The following is a 16,238-nucleotide window of genomic DNA, read 5'->3' as shown; positions in this document are numbered from 1 at the left end:
AAAACCGGGGTTGGACCGCACGAACCGGTGAGAACCGTGGGGTCCAACCCCTTAGCAATTTTTTTTTTTTAATAAGAAAAACAACTTAATACAATTTTATTCTACTTAATTAAATTATCCATCTCTTACAAGGAATAAAAAAAATTATAATTAAAATTCTTCAAAAATATTCAACTTTACTTCAAAAATTAATCATAAATTTTAATGTTTTCATGGTTATTATTTTATTTTATTAACTTTCTTATTTAATTATTAAATATATGCTTGAAAATCACTAAATTTCCCTCACATATATAGATATACTGTCAATTTTGCTAGTTTTATAAATTTAATATCTATATTTAGGCTTTAATTAATTATTAAATTAATTATAACATTATCACGGTTCGACTCCGGTTCGACCTCGGTTCGACTCCGGTTCGACTTTAAAAACCTTGAACCTCTCCCTTTTACGGTTCAATGAATGGTCCGGGTCTAAAAATCTTGCCATAACCATAGTTTAATTTTTGAAAAAAATTAGTGAAATGGAAAACCATGAGAGTTTAATTTTTTGAAAAATGTGAACTGTGGAAATATAAGATTTTTTCAATGGAAAATCATAAAATCATATTGTAAGGACACGATTTTTAACAATCCAAAGATGGCTTTGGGCTCGTATGTAAAAGGCCCGAACAATATGATTTGTAGAGAGTGGGTTTGGAAAGGCTAGACTTTGGTCACTGGGTAGCGGTTTAGTCAGGATTTTCATGGAAGCTCATTCGAAGATGGATTTGGTCTGTACGTCTAAGCCTTACACGGATGTGGTATGAAGATCTATCTCCTCGGAATTAGTCCGAGGAGAGTCTCGCCTTCGCCGTCCTCCTTTTTATGGGTTTGTCTTCCCCCTTTTCTCTGGTTCCTGGGCCAGCCCCTTTGTCAATGCAACGAGCTTCCCTTTTATACTAGTATTTTCTTCCCATCCTTCGCCTACGTGTCCGTTTCTCCTTGTTCGGGGTGGTTACTCGTCTTGTCAATCCTCACATCAGAGTGGTTGGGAAAAGTTGGACAGCATGGTATGAGTATGGGTTTGTCAGGCGATGGGCTCCACATTAAGGCGTTGGCAGCCTTCTCCCTTGTGCTGCTCCTGTACCGAATTTGTCCTTTTCTTCAGGCTTTTTTGTGAGATGTTGGGCGTAAAGTCGTCCTCGGCCACATCCTTGGACCTTCAAGGAGCTCTCATTGTGCGTTCTTAGCAGTAAGGCTCTTCGGCCTAAGCTTTGGGCTTTTAATACAAAGTGGGCTGGGACCTCAGATTTCAGGCCCCACAATAGCCCCTCAAAATCCTGCTGCCCGGCTTTTTAGTTGGGGAGGAGGGTTTTGGAGACATTAGGCCCACATTGTGGCTCGCCCAAATCCAGTACTCCATTATTATTTGTATTTTTTCATTTACATGGAAGGCGTGTCAAGATAAGGGCCATTCCTTTATTTTGCGCTCACGCGGGGTCCTTTGACATTTCGGTACTCGAGGCGCGCTTTCACGAGGATCTTCAGATCCTACGGCTGAGGATGAGGTTGGAAATTGAGCCGAGTCTGCTTTGTCCGTAGCATTCCTTGGAAATTTGCATGAATTAAATGCCATCGGTTTGCTTCTGTGTATAAATAGGGTAGGGGGTCACTCCACCTGCACATGAACTCTCCTATTTCCTTCAGAATCATACTTCTTCTTTCATATTCACGATCTCCATTTCCAGTGCCACTCTGCTTCAAAGCAAGATGTTCAAGGCGTGGATGGAGATGAAAGGTCTCCACACACTTCAGAGGCACCGAATTCTCAAGGTGGTATGGTACGGGCAAGGATGACACAGATTCAAGCCAGTCCCCCGTTTTGACAGGAGGAAGATGGTATTCCTCCCTCTTTTAGTCAAAATCCAAAGCAGGTTCTGGTCATGCCAGATTTTTGGTATGTCAGAAGAAGGAATTTCCGCCATCAGCGCCGTCTGCCTTGTAGCAGGCAAATTTTTGCGGGGGCTCCTCAACTTCCGGCTCCCTGCACCTTTTCTTCAACGGTGCAGGCCTCAAGTTAGGTTCCCTGCACCTTTTCTTCAGCGGCACTAGCCCGAAGCCAGGTGCTCTCTGCACCTTTTCTTCGACGGTGCAGGCCCCACGTTGGGTTCTTTGGCTGCCTGAGTTATGGGCATGTAAAAGTATTGAGGAATGGTTTTCTTACACAACTCCTCGGAACAGCAGCCAGCCTCTCCTCTGCGCTTCTTCTTCGGCTTTATCTTCATTCTCTTGTATTTTTTTTTCTTTTTTCTTTTTTCTTTTTACTTACGTAGTTAGCCTTAGTATAAGCTTATTTCAGCTTTTCATTGTACACAGTAATGTTTCTTTATCTTAATAAAAGATGAGTTTATTTCTTTCTACATATTTTTCCTCTCGGCAGCAATTACTTTGTGAATGAATATTAAATATGCGTTTGCCTTTAATGATACTTGGAGCAGAAAAATGCCTTAAAACAAATTCCTACTGGTTTAAACTTACTGACATTATTAAGTATAACGAGGGCAATTCTCAATAAATTAAACTCTTGGAACTAACCGGGATAATGGCTGAGCGCTGTGCGATGCATGCTAGACAAATGTCCGAGAACGATAAACTTCTAAATAATTCATCCGAGAGGGTAGCCGAGCAGTGAGGGACTTCAATCGTGTTTTTAGTAGCATATTGCTCTATGTTGCATCAATCCTTTTGGTACAGAGGATCCGAGGGTAGACTGGGGAATCCGTTTAGTATAGGGATTAACCCAACTGTTTAATGGGTAGTTCTCCTCGGATAGATTCTAAGGTTCGTGTAACGTAAGATTTCTTTTATGTACTTGGTTTCCCCATAGGCTTGAGTCCGAGGACCATACAAGGCCTTGGTTCTGTCCAAAACTTGCAAGATTTCTTTTATGTACTTGGTTTCCCCATAGGCTTGAGTCCGAGGACCATGCAAGGCCTTGGTTCTGTCCAAAACTTGGAAGATTTCTTTGATGTACTTGGTTTCCCCATAGGCTTGAGTCCGAGGACCATGCAAGGCCTTGGTTCTGTCCAAAACTTGGAAGATTTCTTTTATGTACTTGGTTTCCCCATAGGCTTGAGTCCGAGGACCATGCAAGGCCTTGGTTCTGTCCAAAACTTGTAAGATTTCTTTTATGTACTTGGTTTCCCCATAGGCTTGAGTCTGAGGACCATGCAAGGCCTTGGTTCTGTCCAAAACTTGGAAGATTTCTTTTATGTACTTGGTTTCCCCATAGGCTTGAGTCCGAAGACCATGCAAGGCCTTGGTTTTGTCCAAAACTTGTAAGATTTCTTTTATGTACTTGGTTTCCCCATAGGCTTGAGTTCGAGGACCATGCAAGGCCTTGGTTCTGTCCAAAACTTGCAAGATTTCTTTTATGTACTTGGCTTTCCCCATAGGCTTGAGTCCGAGGCTTGAGTCCGAGGACCGTGCAAGGCCTTGGTTCTGTCCAAAACTTGCAAGATTTCTTTTATGTACTTTTTTATTTTTCAAACGTAAGCCCCTATACCAGGGCGGGGGGAGTTGGCTTGAGGCCAGAAGCCCCTAGAGGTGCCCGCGCCCTCGGCACTGCAAGGCGTAGCCCCTAGCAGAAGTTTATGTCGGAGCAACAACTGTATGTCGCCGGAGATGGAGGAAACCCCACGAACCTCTGCTTGCCATAGAGTTGACTCCACCGCAACCTGCGCCAACGCACAAGCCTTCCCACAGACGGCGCCAATTGTAAGGACACGATTTTTAACGATCCAAAGATGGCTTTGGGCTCGTATGTAAAAGGCCCGAACAATATGATTTGTAGAGAGTGGGTTTGGAAAGGCTAAACTTTGGTCACTGAATAGCGGTTTAGTCAGGATTTTCATGGAAGCCCATTTGAAGATGGATTTGGTCTGTACGTCTAAGCCTTACACGGATGTGGTATGAAGATCTATCTCCTCGGAATTAGTCCGAGGAGAGTCTCGCCTTCGCCGTCCTCCTTTTTATGGGTTTGTCTTCCCCCTTTTCTCTGGTTCCTGGGCCAGCCCCTTTGTCAATACAACGAGCTTCCCTTTTATACTAGTATTTTCTTCCCATCCTTCGCCTACGTGTCCGTTTCTCCTTGTTCGGGGTGGTTACTCGTCTTGTCAATCCTCACATCAGAGTGGTTGGGAAAAGCTGGACAGCATGGTATGATTATGGGTTTGTTAGGCGATGGGCTCCACATTAAGGCGTTGGCAGCCTTCTCTCTTGTGCTGCTCCTGTACCGAATTTGTCCTTTTCTTCAGGCTTTTTTGTGAGATGTTGGGCGTAAAGTCGTCCTCGGCCACATCCTTGGACCTTCAAGGAGCTCTCATTGTGCGTTCTTAGCAGTAAGGCTCCTCGGCCTGGGCTTTGGGCTTTTAATACAAAGTGGGCTGGGACCTCAGATTTCAGGCCCCACACATATATTTTTTAGGAATATGATTTTCAGTTAAAAATCAAGAAATCAAGTTGAAAACAGAATTTTAGACACTAGTTCGAATCAGAATTTTTGATAGAATTTCTGAATTTGAGAAATGGTTTTTGAAAAATATGATGTTTTCTGTTGAAAAAAAAAAACCCCCAGTTGAAAGCATAATTTTAAATAGAATTCTTGCGTTTGAAAAAGGTTTTAAAAATTCTGATTTTTCAGTGAAAAATGAAGAAACCAATTGAAAACAACTTTTTTATACAAAAATTTTACATTTGAAAAAAAAAAAAAATTGGTGGAAAATATGAAACCAGTTGAAAGCAGAAATTTTGACAGAATTTCTACATTTGAAAAAAGTTTTGAAATATATATAATTTTTATTAATGGAAAATCAGGAAACCAGATGGAAGCAAATTTTTTCACAGAATTTTCTACATCTAAAAAATGATATATTTTTAATGAAAATTCAAGAAACCAAATTGTTTGAATAAAAAGAGAGAGCAAAGTTTCAACACTAGCTAATGAAAGGATGTTAGAAAGCATAGCTGGATAACATCTACTCAGCAACACCATCATGTATGCATGGTCATGTTAACATGAAAGGATGTTAGAGAGCGTACCAAGAGAGCATCAAGATCAAGTCCCAAATGCATGTATGAATGGTCACATTAATATGAGAGCATGTTTTGAAGCAGCGTACTGCGTACCTGTCTAGGTGGACAACATTTACTCAACCATACCATCACGCTCCATCATGTCACAAAAACGACACAACATCAGGACAATCATGCAAATAAAGTGTAGCGGCACCGTGACAACCAGAATGTGGGCAAAATTCAGGCGGGATTTTGGTAGGGTGCCAGTAGTCTTGTGAGCAGTCTCTATAGGCCTTTTTTAGGGGTTGAGATTGCAATTGCACATCTGCACTGCGCAATTAACCCATTTTCTTGCCAAAATTTTTTAGACTTTTACTATTTAATGGTTAAGATTAAAAGTTATTTTTTTTTAATTTTCAATCTCAACCATTTATTACAATTGAATCAGTTCAATAGTTACATGATCTTAATCCGCCTTTTAGTTATAGGGTACTTCTACTAAGCTAATCGCTCCTAAAATGGTAGTAGACTAGTAGCGGTCATGTAGAAATACGTTGGCTCAATTTTTAGCTTTTATATACAACTTTTTAAAACTTCATTTTTTTCCCGCATTTTTTTTTCAAGGTACAAGTATACTCTGGCAAACTTTCAACAAAAAAACTAGATAAGTTATTCCCAAATAGACGTCTAAAAGAGCCAACTCACTACAACATGATAGTATTTTCCCAAAGTTTTTGGTCCTATAGAATTTTTTCTAGGCTAATCACCCCTATGATCATTGTTGTTAAAACTCAAAACTTAAAGCTCCAAGGTCTAAGTGCTTCGCTTGGCCAAAGCAAGGCTCATTTAATAAAGCACGTCTTAAGAACACTTTCTAAAGAAGCACAAAGTACATGTAGACACACTTTTTTTATTTTATTGCTAAAAAATTATGAATGGTTGAAATTTAACTTCCTGATCTTAGAGGTTATGACATGGACCATTAAATTTATTATACAAACACTATTCTTAAGGTGTTGTATTACACTAGAATTTTATTTATTTATTTACATGTCAAAAGACATAAACAAAGTTAATCACTATTCTTATACTTTTTGGTCATTACCTTTTAGATATATGTTGATTAAATCATAAACCTCATTTAGTCATAACTATTATGATTATGTATATTTACAAAGCACAAGAGAATTATATAAAATGTTACGTTTAAATTTTCTATGACTAGATTATTATTTTTAATTTACTATATAAATTTTGTTAAGAAATTGACATACTTCAGCAAAATTTGAACTTATAAACATTATACAATTGCAGTTAATGTAAAATATAAAAATTTTGAATTTTTATTTTATTTTTACCATATATTATGATTTCTATAGGAGATTATTAGAAATTATATTTGAAAATGTGCACTTTGCTTCAATTAAGCACACGCTTGCACTTTGTTCCTAAGCTCCAAGAGTTTGTGTGCTTTAGCTCGGACATACTAACATTGCCTAGAATGCTCAGCAGTTGTGGTCAAGTGGAACTTGTTTCAGCCACTACTCGAGATAAACTATAAGAGACTATCACACTACTATATGTAGACACCTCATTTTACAACGTGCATTTAATCTCATCCAAAAAAAATTCATAATGAAAAACCAAAATGAATATCCAACCAAGCAATGCAATACAAGTATGTTACAGGAGTGAGAACTATAAAGTTGAGGCAAATTCCAGCATTACGAAATAAAACAGGGACAAACTACTCATAAGAATTAGGAATCTAAAGGCACAGATTAATGCTATGTGACATCATGATTCATAAGAGCCATAGCTACCTCTAAGTTGCCAGATGGACACCAAACAATCAGCTGCAAGTGCATAAGCACAATGCACACTCTTTCTTGACAAACAAGGTGCAAGATGATGCTTGAAAACTGGTAACAATAGATCTAGATGCACTGATGATGTAGGTGCACCATCAGTTTTCCACCCCCCCCAACTCCCCAGGCAGCGGGTCTCATTTTTTCCCAACTACCAGCTGATTTTCATGAAATCGAACAGAATCAACATTAGACTCAATTGGTGGTAGCCAGGCTAGGTATGATCTAAGGGTCAATTTGCCGTACGCAAGACAGAAGCATAAAATGTGAAGTATACTCAGCAACCAGCAAGTCCCATCCAAACATAAGAATTAAGCTAGGTGTAGTTGAAACACAAACTATAAGTAGGTAAGCTAAAAGATAAAGTGGGTAAACAATATCTTTAGTTAGGGTTTCATCCCTTGATATGATAATTTCAGGATTTAAAAAAAGTGAAAAGACTAATGTAGTTTTACCTGGTAGGATTTAGATTAAATAAATGCATGAGAAATGAAACAGAGCACCACCATTTAATTACAGAATTGACCTCCACATGCAAGCATGGTTCTATAAATCTTTTGTCGACAGAAATCAAAGTGTAGCAAGCAAAAGCATCCAAATTTGAAGCATTCTTTGCCTGTGGCTTTGATTCATAAAGACCATAAGTGGTGCACAGCTTCCAAAACAGAACATCAATTTGGCTCACAAGTCTTTCTAGAAAAGTTTTGGAGTTGCATTTTTTACCAAACATACATGAGAATGGACAACAGGACTTTGCACAATCTAAAAATATAAGACAACAGAGAATGCAATGCAATAATAATTTGTGAAGAAGTAACCATGGTCACTTATGACCTTTTCATAAGTCAACCAACTTCAAATTGTTATTGCAGCAATGATTCATTTAGCACCAGCATATGAGTTAGGATGATGTTTTTGACCATCTGTCCATTTATCTTTTTCCAAATATGGTGAGTGGATCTTCGTACATAAGGAATATTGATATGATAAAATACAACAGAGAAAAAGATTTAAAGGTAAATATGAATGCAATAATAATAGTCATACACCACACTCAAGGTTTGTGCTTGGAAAAGCTTTCCACCTTGGACCAAAACAACTATATCATAACGATTATAATAAGAATACGTGTAAGATGCTCAAATTCCTACCGTCATAAAATATATTCTCCTGTAAATAGCAAGGTGGGATTCATGTCATATTGAAATGGCTCCACTGATATTCCCTAATGTAAAATTAGTAATAGAACTTTTACCAAAACATGTTGATGGCAGACATACCAAAAAGATGATAATTTGTAACACAACCAAAGTTAACACCCCCCCCCCCCCCCCCCCCCAAAAAAAAAGTCTCAGCACATTTGCTTAGGAACATTTATGGACCAGATTAAATAAAATGATTAATAGCATAAATTTCAGAGACTATACAAGGATGGAAGACTAATAGAATCAACTGAAAATTCTAGAAGAAACCCAATAGACTAATTTCAAATGGCTATAAAAAGCAAATTGGTATAGCTTCAACAGTCACCCAAACATAAAGTAAAATAAAAAAATAAAAAAAACAGTAAAAAAAACATGGAAACAAATATTGAGGCAGCAAATAAAAGAACCATATGGTTGTGTCAATAAAACCAACTCTGATCAGTATATGGAAAATTTGAGAAGAACATACATCATCGTCATCATAACTAAGAACATTAACTATAGAAAATCGGGTACATGTAAAAGAAAATACAAAAAAGACATTTTCAAATGTTGTAATACACTTTTCATCTTCTTTCGCATTTCAAATGACTACCCATGATTGTTGATGAACCGTATGATGCTGTTGCTTCTCCTCCTCCTCCTTTCTTTTCAAATCTCAGCAAAGAAGGGAAAAAAAAAAAACAAAAAAAACAAAAACAAAAACAAAAAAACAAAAGGGTGTGAAAGTTTTTTGAGAGAAACTATATATTTGATATATGATATATTATAAATATATATAGATATATATATTGCCTGGCTCCATCCTGTCTGCCTTTTTCGACGCAGTGAGAGAGCTACATTGTACTGCTGCTCTCAAATCTGTGTAAACCCAAAAAGGACCTTGGAGTTAGAGATGAATAGTGAGAGTGTACCTCTTTGAGAGCAAAGGGCAGCTTGGTCATTGCTCAAAATGGAAGAGAAAGACGAGTCGTCCTCCACAGCCATTGCACAACAGAGATGCTAAAACGAAAGAGTTAGCCAAGCCCAAGTCCCCAAACCCACAAGCTCTCCCTCTAAACTCTCTGGGTTTTTGTAATTTTTTCTTGGGTTTTTTTTTTTTTTTTTTTGGGTTTTTTTTTTTTTGGTGTTTTCACAGAAAGAGTGAGTATATATAAGGTTCAGTGTGGAATAGAGTGGCTTGTTTATTTGATTGGTTGAGAGAAGTAGTTTTAGGCAGGCATTAAGCATTTTTGGATTTGGGGAGGCCGGTGAAAAGCCATTTTCAACTTTCTCTTTGTTCCTCTCTGCCAAGAGACTCACCGTTTTGTCTTTCTCCCCACTCTCTCTCTCTCTCTCTCTCTCTCTCTCTGTCCATTTATCCAATGCACCCAAAAATATATATTCTTTAAAAGAAAAAAAAAAAAAAACATGAATTTTCAAAATTTTAATAGAAAGTACAATAAAACATCACAATATTATTACTTTCTTGTTTCGGTTATGGTGAGTTCTAATATAATAATATTTTTTATTTTATTTTATTTTAACCCAACAAAAGAGTCACATCTTAGCTATGTTATTGTTAAAATATTGTAATAACTTGTTGCGTCGGTATAAGAGCATCTCCAACCGTTTTTTCAAACTTTTATACTATTTAGAGAATGAATAGTGATATTTAGTTTTACCTATCCATTTTTTTAAATACACTTTTAATAAATTCTCTATCTCATTTAAATATTATTTTTTCATTCATTATTTCTTATTTTTTAACAACTACACATCTTCTAACATTTTTTTATACAACACATCATTATTATAATAAAAAAAATGTATTTAAAGAATGATGGGTTACAGTTCATTAGCAAAAAAAAATTCATGTTTGCCGAAGCTATTAGAGCATCTACAACGCACCTCATTCTCCAAATTTTAGCTGCTAGAGGCGGATGCCCAAACCGTTGGAGATGCTCTAAGCAGTAGAATAAAAATGATTAGCCATCTATTTGAAATTTGAAGCTCTGGGTCTGTTTATTTACTATAATTTTTATTAAAGCATAAATCTTTCCAATGTCTGAACTTCTAATTTAGTGAAAGTATAATTAATTTCCACTTATCTAATCTAGAGATTTCTTTTTTTATAATCCTAATCTAGAGATTTTTTATTAGTTTAGATAGTTGACATCTTCATTCCATTACAATGACCCGGTCAAATAGTAGAGGAATTGTGCTTCAGCTTATTGCCCAATAAAATTTGACCTCTATATTCTTTTTCTCTCATCATGAGATTATTTTAAAACTAAATTGTGGGTTGGAATATCACTTTGAATCCTAAGGGAAAGAAAAAGGAAAAAAAATAACAAATTCTTGTGGGTGAGTGTAAAGAAAATTTAAATTTACACTAATAAGTTACTGACTTTCTATGATAATATAGACGTAAAATGCATGTTGTTATGATTTATTGGTTTCTATGTACAACTTATTAAAAAAAAAATTCAATTTAGTACTAAGAAAGTGATATTTTATCATCCCACATATCATATTAGATTTATTAATTAAATTTATGTTGAAACCCACCATTAAATTGTGTGTTAAATATTACATTTAAGGGCTTGGAGTCAAGAGGGAGGTTTTTTTTTTTTCCTAATTTAATTTTTTTAAAGGTGAGCGTAAACTTTGGTTTGGCTTCAAAAGCATGATTTACACCATAGTTGTCAAAACATGAATCATATCATTAATCAATTTTTGATTTTTTCATATCGTGTATCGTAAGATACACAAACACTTAATAAAATTTATAAAAAATTATAGATATACATATATAAATGGTATATTCATTATAAATTTTAAATATATTCAATTGATCATTAATTTATTCATCACTTATGTAATAATATTTAACAAACTAACTAAATAAATCAAACTAGCATGTGTTTATAACATACACATTCAAATTGCTTAAATTCAAAAGTGATAATATATTACAAATGACCCAAAATAATAATTTATTTTCTTCGTATTGCCTAATAAACCACATCTAAGTCAATGCTATCATCATGTTTATCATTTTGCATACTTATTTCTTCATTATAATTTTCTTTGTCGTCATTAACATTTACTATCTCTTCTTGTTCTTTTTATTTTAATAATTAAAAAAAATTCTTCTTGGCATTCTAGTTTCTTGGACTTATAACAATAATGACAAAAATAAAAAATATTTATATTGTCAATTAATATCTTATTCATAGTATAGGAAATAAATTTGCAAATATTAAAGTGAAGTGTAAGTATGTACTGTGTAGTCCAAATTTTATAAGAGAAAGAAAAGAGAAAAAAACTCATGAAAATGTTATTTTATTAGGCCAAATTAAGTAACCTAATAATTTTGTGTTAAAAACAAGTCTAACAATTTGTTAGATTCAAATAAAAGTACAAATTTTAACAAAAAAATCTCATTTCAAAGCATTTGTCTATGTATTGTACGATACTTATGATTTTACGATACGATAAATATACATACGATGAAAAAAGAAATTTTCTTCATATAAATCATATATATATATATATATATATATATTCACATTTTTATCATCTAATCATTTGCATTTTTCCTACTTTCAAGGTTTTTTTTTTTTTTGTTTTTTGTTTTTTTTTTTTACTTTTTGTCCCTATAACAAGTGGAGGAAGGGCATTCAAACCTAAGCTATCTTTCTTCGGAGAATTAGGTAGTGCTATTAAGCACCTGAGCTCAAGCAAGGGTTGAACAAGGGAGTTGGATGGGGGATGGGCAATTGCCCCCTCATGCCCCACCAAAAATTTACCCTCCCCTCTATTTTCTTTATTATTTTATTTTATTTATCCTTTCATTAAAAAATGTTACCTTCTAAGAGTGTTAAAATTTCAAACTTTTTATGTAATTAGTTATTACTTTTCATAAAAATGAGTGTATAAGTAATAAATTATTTTAAGTCAAACTCTAAGATTTTAGATATACAAATGGTTATCTGTGTTTTAAAATTGTATAATTTAATCGTTTTATGAGTTTAACAAAAACCAACATAAATTGTACTTAAAATTTATCAAATTACTAAAAACCATTACTTGAGACATATAAGTTGAATTTTGATGACGAGAAACTCATAACACGCCTTATTCATATATTTAAAAATAAATAACAATAAAACACAATAGAATGAGTATGTTATCTTTTTTTTTTTTTTTTTAATGAATTTTTAACATTAAATACCGCTTAATGAATGTGGTGGGCCTTTTTTGCATCTGTAGGCTGGGCTGTCTCTTGCCACGTTACGGCCCAATGATTCTAGGTAGGAGAGTCAGGACTGGATTGACTGTAACACACCCCAAACCAGCTTGTGCACAAGTTAGAACCCCTTTACTAAGACCTTGGACACGTGCCCATGGCGGAGGAAACTGTTACAAAAAAGTTATGGCAGGCAGGTGTAATATGACAATAATAAGAAGAATATGTTTACTGTTAGCTAGAAAAAAAAAAATGAAAAAAAGAAGAAGAAGAAGAGAAAAGCTAAATGATCTTAATAAAGGAGGAGATAGTGTAGTGATATGAATGCAGCAAAAATGAGTTAATAACAATGATAAAAAGAAAAGGAAATAATATTAATGTTTGATCAATAAAATAAAAGGAAGGAGGGTTAGTCTGCTGTGCTTGATTTCTCAACGGAGTCAAGTCTAAGAAGGGAACCACCCTTCAATGTGGGCAATCTCACTAGGACGTCTTGCCACAGAAATTGTCCACTTTGAGAGAATGGACCTAGATGGCTTTTCCTCCAATTCCTTAATCTTCACTAGAGAGTAGGCTTTTAGAGGGAGAAGGGGAAAAACTTATTTTGGGGTTCTTGCTCAGACTCTTTTGGAGGAAATGTTTTGCTAGGATGACATACCCTCTCTTACCTCTAACTCATGGCCCGCCACTCTTGTATTGGCTGGGTACAAGTGGGTGGTGCCTGAACCTTGTGCGTGCTCCACTTCCATGTGTGTCCATGGCTTGTTTGTTGTTCATGCGTTTGTCATGACTTGAAAGCTTGTCTGCACGTTCTGCTACTCGTTCTTGACCTCTTATGGCGTGGATGAGTCTCTAGGCTTTCATTCTATATGTCTTACTTCTTTCTTGGGCTGGGTCTTGCTTGGTTGTGGGCCTATCCTTCTTCAATCCATCCCTTAACCTCTTTACAAGTCAATTGACACTCCTGCCATGCCATCCCGTTGTTCCTGTCATGTTATTATTTGAGTTGTGCTTGCTGGATCTCTTTTGGGTTTGCTGTATGCTTTCCTTCTACTTAATTCCAGTAGCCCAGTACTATTATTGGGCTCGTACTCATGCTATTTTGGACTTCCTTGGCCCATTTCATTTCCTTGGGCAGCCCCGGCCCATTCCAATCCTTCATTCCCATGGGCTTTTGCTAAGTCTTTTGGGCTTCCCTGGCCCAAATTACCACATCTTTTACTTTCGGGGCTTATAGGCTTTTTCACCAACCCCTATTTACTTAATTCCTTTCTTTGGGTTCCTTCGGTCCATTCTTGCTTGCTTTTCATTTCTCATAATGCCCATAGATTTACTACTTCTTTCTTTGGGCTTCTTTGGGCCTGCTTGTTTTCTTTGAGACCCTTATGCTATTTTACAGATCTATGATCCATTATTCCTGTCATTCGAGTTTAATAGCTTTTTTTTCTCAATTTGCTAATTCTTCTTCTTTATTCCCTCCCATATTGCTGGAATTCTTCCTATTATTGGGCCTCCTTGCCAAAGTGGGCATCGACAGATACCATGTCCAATAAATAGTCCAAAACTTATTAATCTTATGAATAATCCAAAAATAACCAAAATGTTTCGCGGAGAATGAAAGTTTAGATCAAATGTTGAAATTCATAAAATTTATAAAACGATTATAAGTCTTAGTCTCTTACCCTTATGATAATTTTTAGTGCTCATTGGTTGGTGTGGTCGATTTTAAGAGATGATTTTGGGCCGCAATGACCTAGTCAAATTTCATAAAAATTGAACCATTGCTGTATAGGTGGCTTTCCAATGAGGGCTAAGAAAAAGAAAAAGAAAAAATGTAATATTGTTGGTTGATCGACTTTTGGAGAGAGAGATAGATAGAAAAGCATATGTTAAAAAAATAACTTAAAGATATGCTTTGTAGGTGAACGACTTAGAAAAATTTTGGAGGTGGTCGTTTTTCACAATGTGGTAATGATTTTTGGATGGAAAGGGAAGGCAAAATTAATTTTTGAAGGAGTGGAAAGATTAGTCCATTTTTATTAAAATTTTTTTTTTGGAGGTAATTTTTGATAGTTGTCAAAACCTGCCACCAACTACTATGGCTTTTTAATTTTTATCACTAATCACTCTCAAAGCCGTCGTTGTAGGTCGGCTAGGTTTTTAATTTTTATATTTTATTTTGGGAAAGGAACAAGAAGATATATATATTATTTTGTTTTTTTGGAGAAAAGAACAAGAAGATATTATTCGTTAGAAACAAAATTTATTTACAGGTAAGTAATACCTCCATTGGCCATTGCTGTTTATTTAAATATGTGAGATGGGCAGGCATAACGCGTGGGACCACCAAACAAAAAGACAAATAAGAAGCGCCGGTCCCCGCAGAATTGTTGCTCCAAACGTGGAGGATGATTTGATTTGGTGGTGTTTTTTGTCAAGTACGAAATTTACTCACAAACGTGCACATTGAAAAAATAGGAATTGGTTAGTACTATTTTTTATTTATTGAAATATCTTTTTGTTTTAACAAGTAACTGTCACATTATTCAAAAATTAAATAAAATGTGAAAATTAAAATTCACTGTTGTGGGGCCCAAATGATTTATGGGCCAGGTCCATCTACCCGGGGAGAATCCAAAGGCCCAAGCCAAGGAGGGTTATGACCCAAGCTCGACAAGATAGCCTATGGATACCGCCGGGGAGAACCCGAAGGCCCAAGCCAAGGAGGGCTATGGCCCAAGCTCGACAAGATAGCCTTTGGATACCGCCGAGGGCAGTTCAGTCCTCGGCAGACCCAAAGTCCCTCCTGAAAGAGGGGTAAAAACGGTATAGGACTGAAACTTGAAAGAAAGATCTAAAATATCCAGGGAAAACTGCCCTTACTGCCATTCAATGCTCTGAACCTGACAGAGCCGCATTCTTTGGCTTTTACAACCACCCCCAACGATTTTGAGTATGGGCTGATGGGACAAGTATCAATCTTGGAAATGTTGACCCTACACGTGAACGAAGGACAATGAACGCAGGCAAATATAAAAGGAAAAATAAGTAACCTAAAAAGGAGGCTGGGAAAAATGGCCAAAAACCAGAGCCTCCCAGCCCACCTCTAGGAGAAAGACTCCATGGGTGAAGATAACCTAGACACGCACGAATACCACGAAAAACCCACCGCCTGGTGACTAAGGCCTAGCCTTCTAAACCCACGCTCTACAAATGATATTGTTTTGGGCCTTTTTACGTGCGAACCCCACACCGCTACGGTTCGTTACGAATCGCGTCCTTACAACTGTCATTTGTCATTGTATATTTAAAACAAAAAGATATGTTCAGTTAAAAAAGTATTGAAAATAACCCAAATCCGAAAAAATATACACTAAGTATGAGTTTGGATAGTGGTGGGAGTGACGTTTTGCGCGTTTGTGTTTCTTTGGCTAGGTCTATGCACGGTTCACGGGACTTGTAAATATGGAATTTAGCAAATTTTTCTTTAAAATTGGGTCTCACGATACTATTCACACATTTAAAAATTATTTTGTTACAGTGTTTTCAGTAATAAGTTTTCAGTTTTCAACAATAAACGGTATCCAAACAAACTCTAAATAGTTTTGTAAACACAAGCTAAATCTATAAAGCAAATATTGTAGTAACAACTATAAGTTTTTTTTTTTTTTTTTTTTTTTTTTTTTTTTTTAAATTCAGGGCATACATTAACCATTCATTTTAAGAAATATTTTATGAAAAATTGAAAAAGTTATCAAAACAATTAATTAATTTTTCGTTTTTTTATAAAAAGTTTTTTTAAAATGGTTTACTAATGTATGCTTTAAGGATACACATTACTAATTTTTTTTTAAAATTTTTTAATTATTTTAT

This window comes from Quercus lobata, chromosome 12, assembly GCF_001633185.2.
Source record: "Quercus lobata isolate SW786 chromosome 12, ValleyOak3.0 Primary Assembly, whole genome shotgun sequence".
Lineage (NCBI taxonomy): Eukaryota > Viridiplantae > Streptophyta > Magnoliopsida > Fagales > Fagaceae > Quercus > Quercus lobata.
This window is presented reverse-complemented; position numbering follows the sequence as displayed.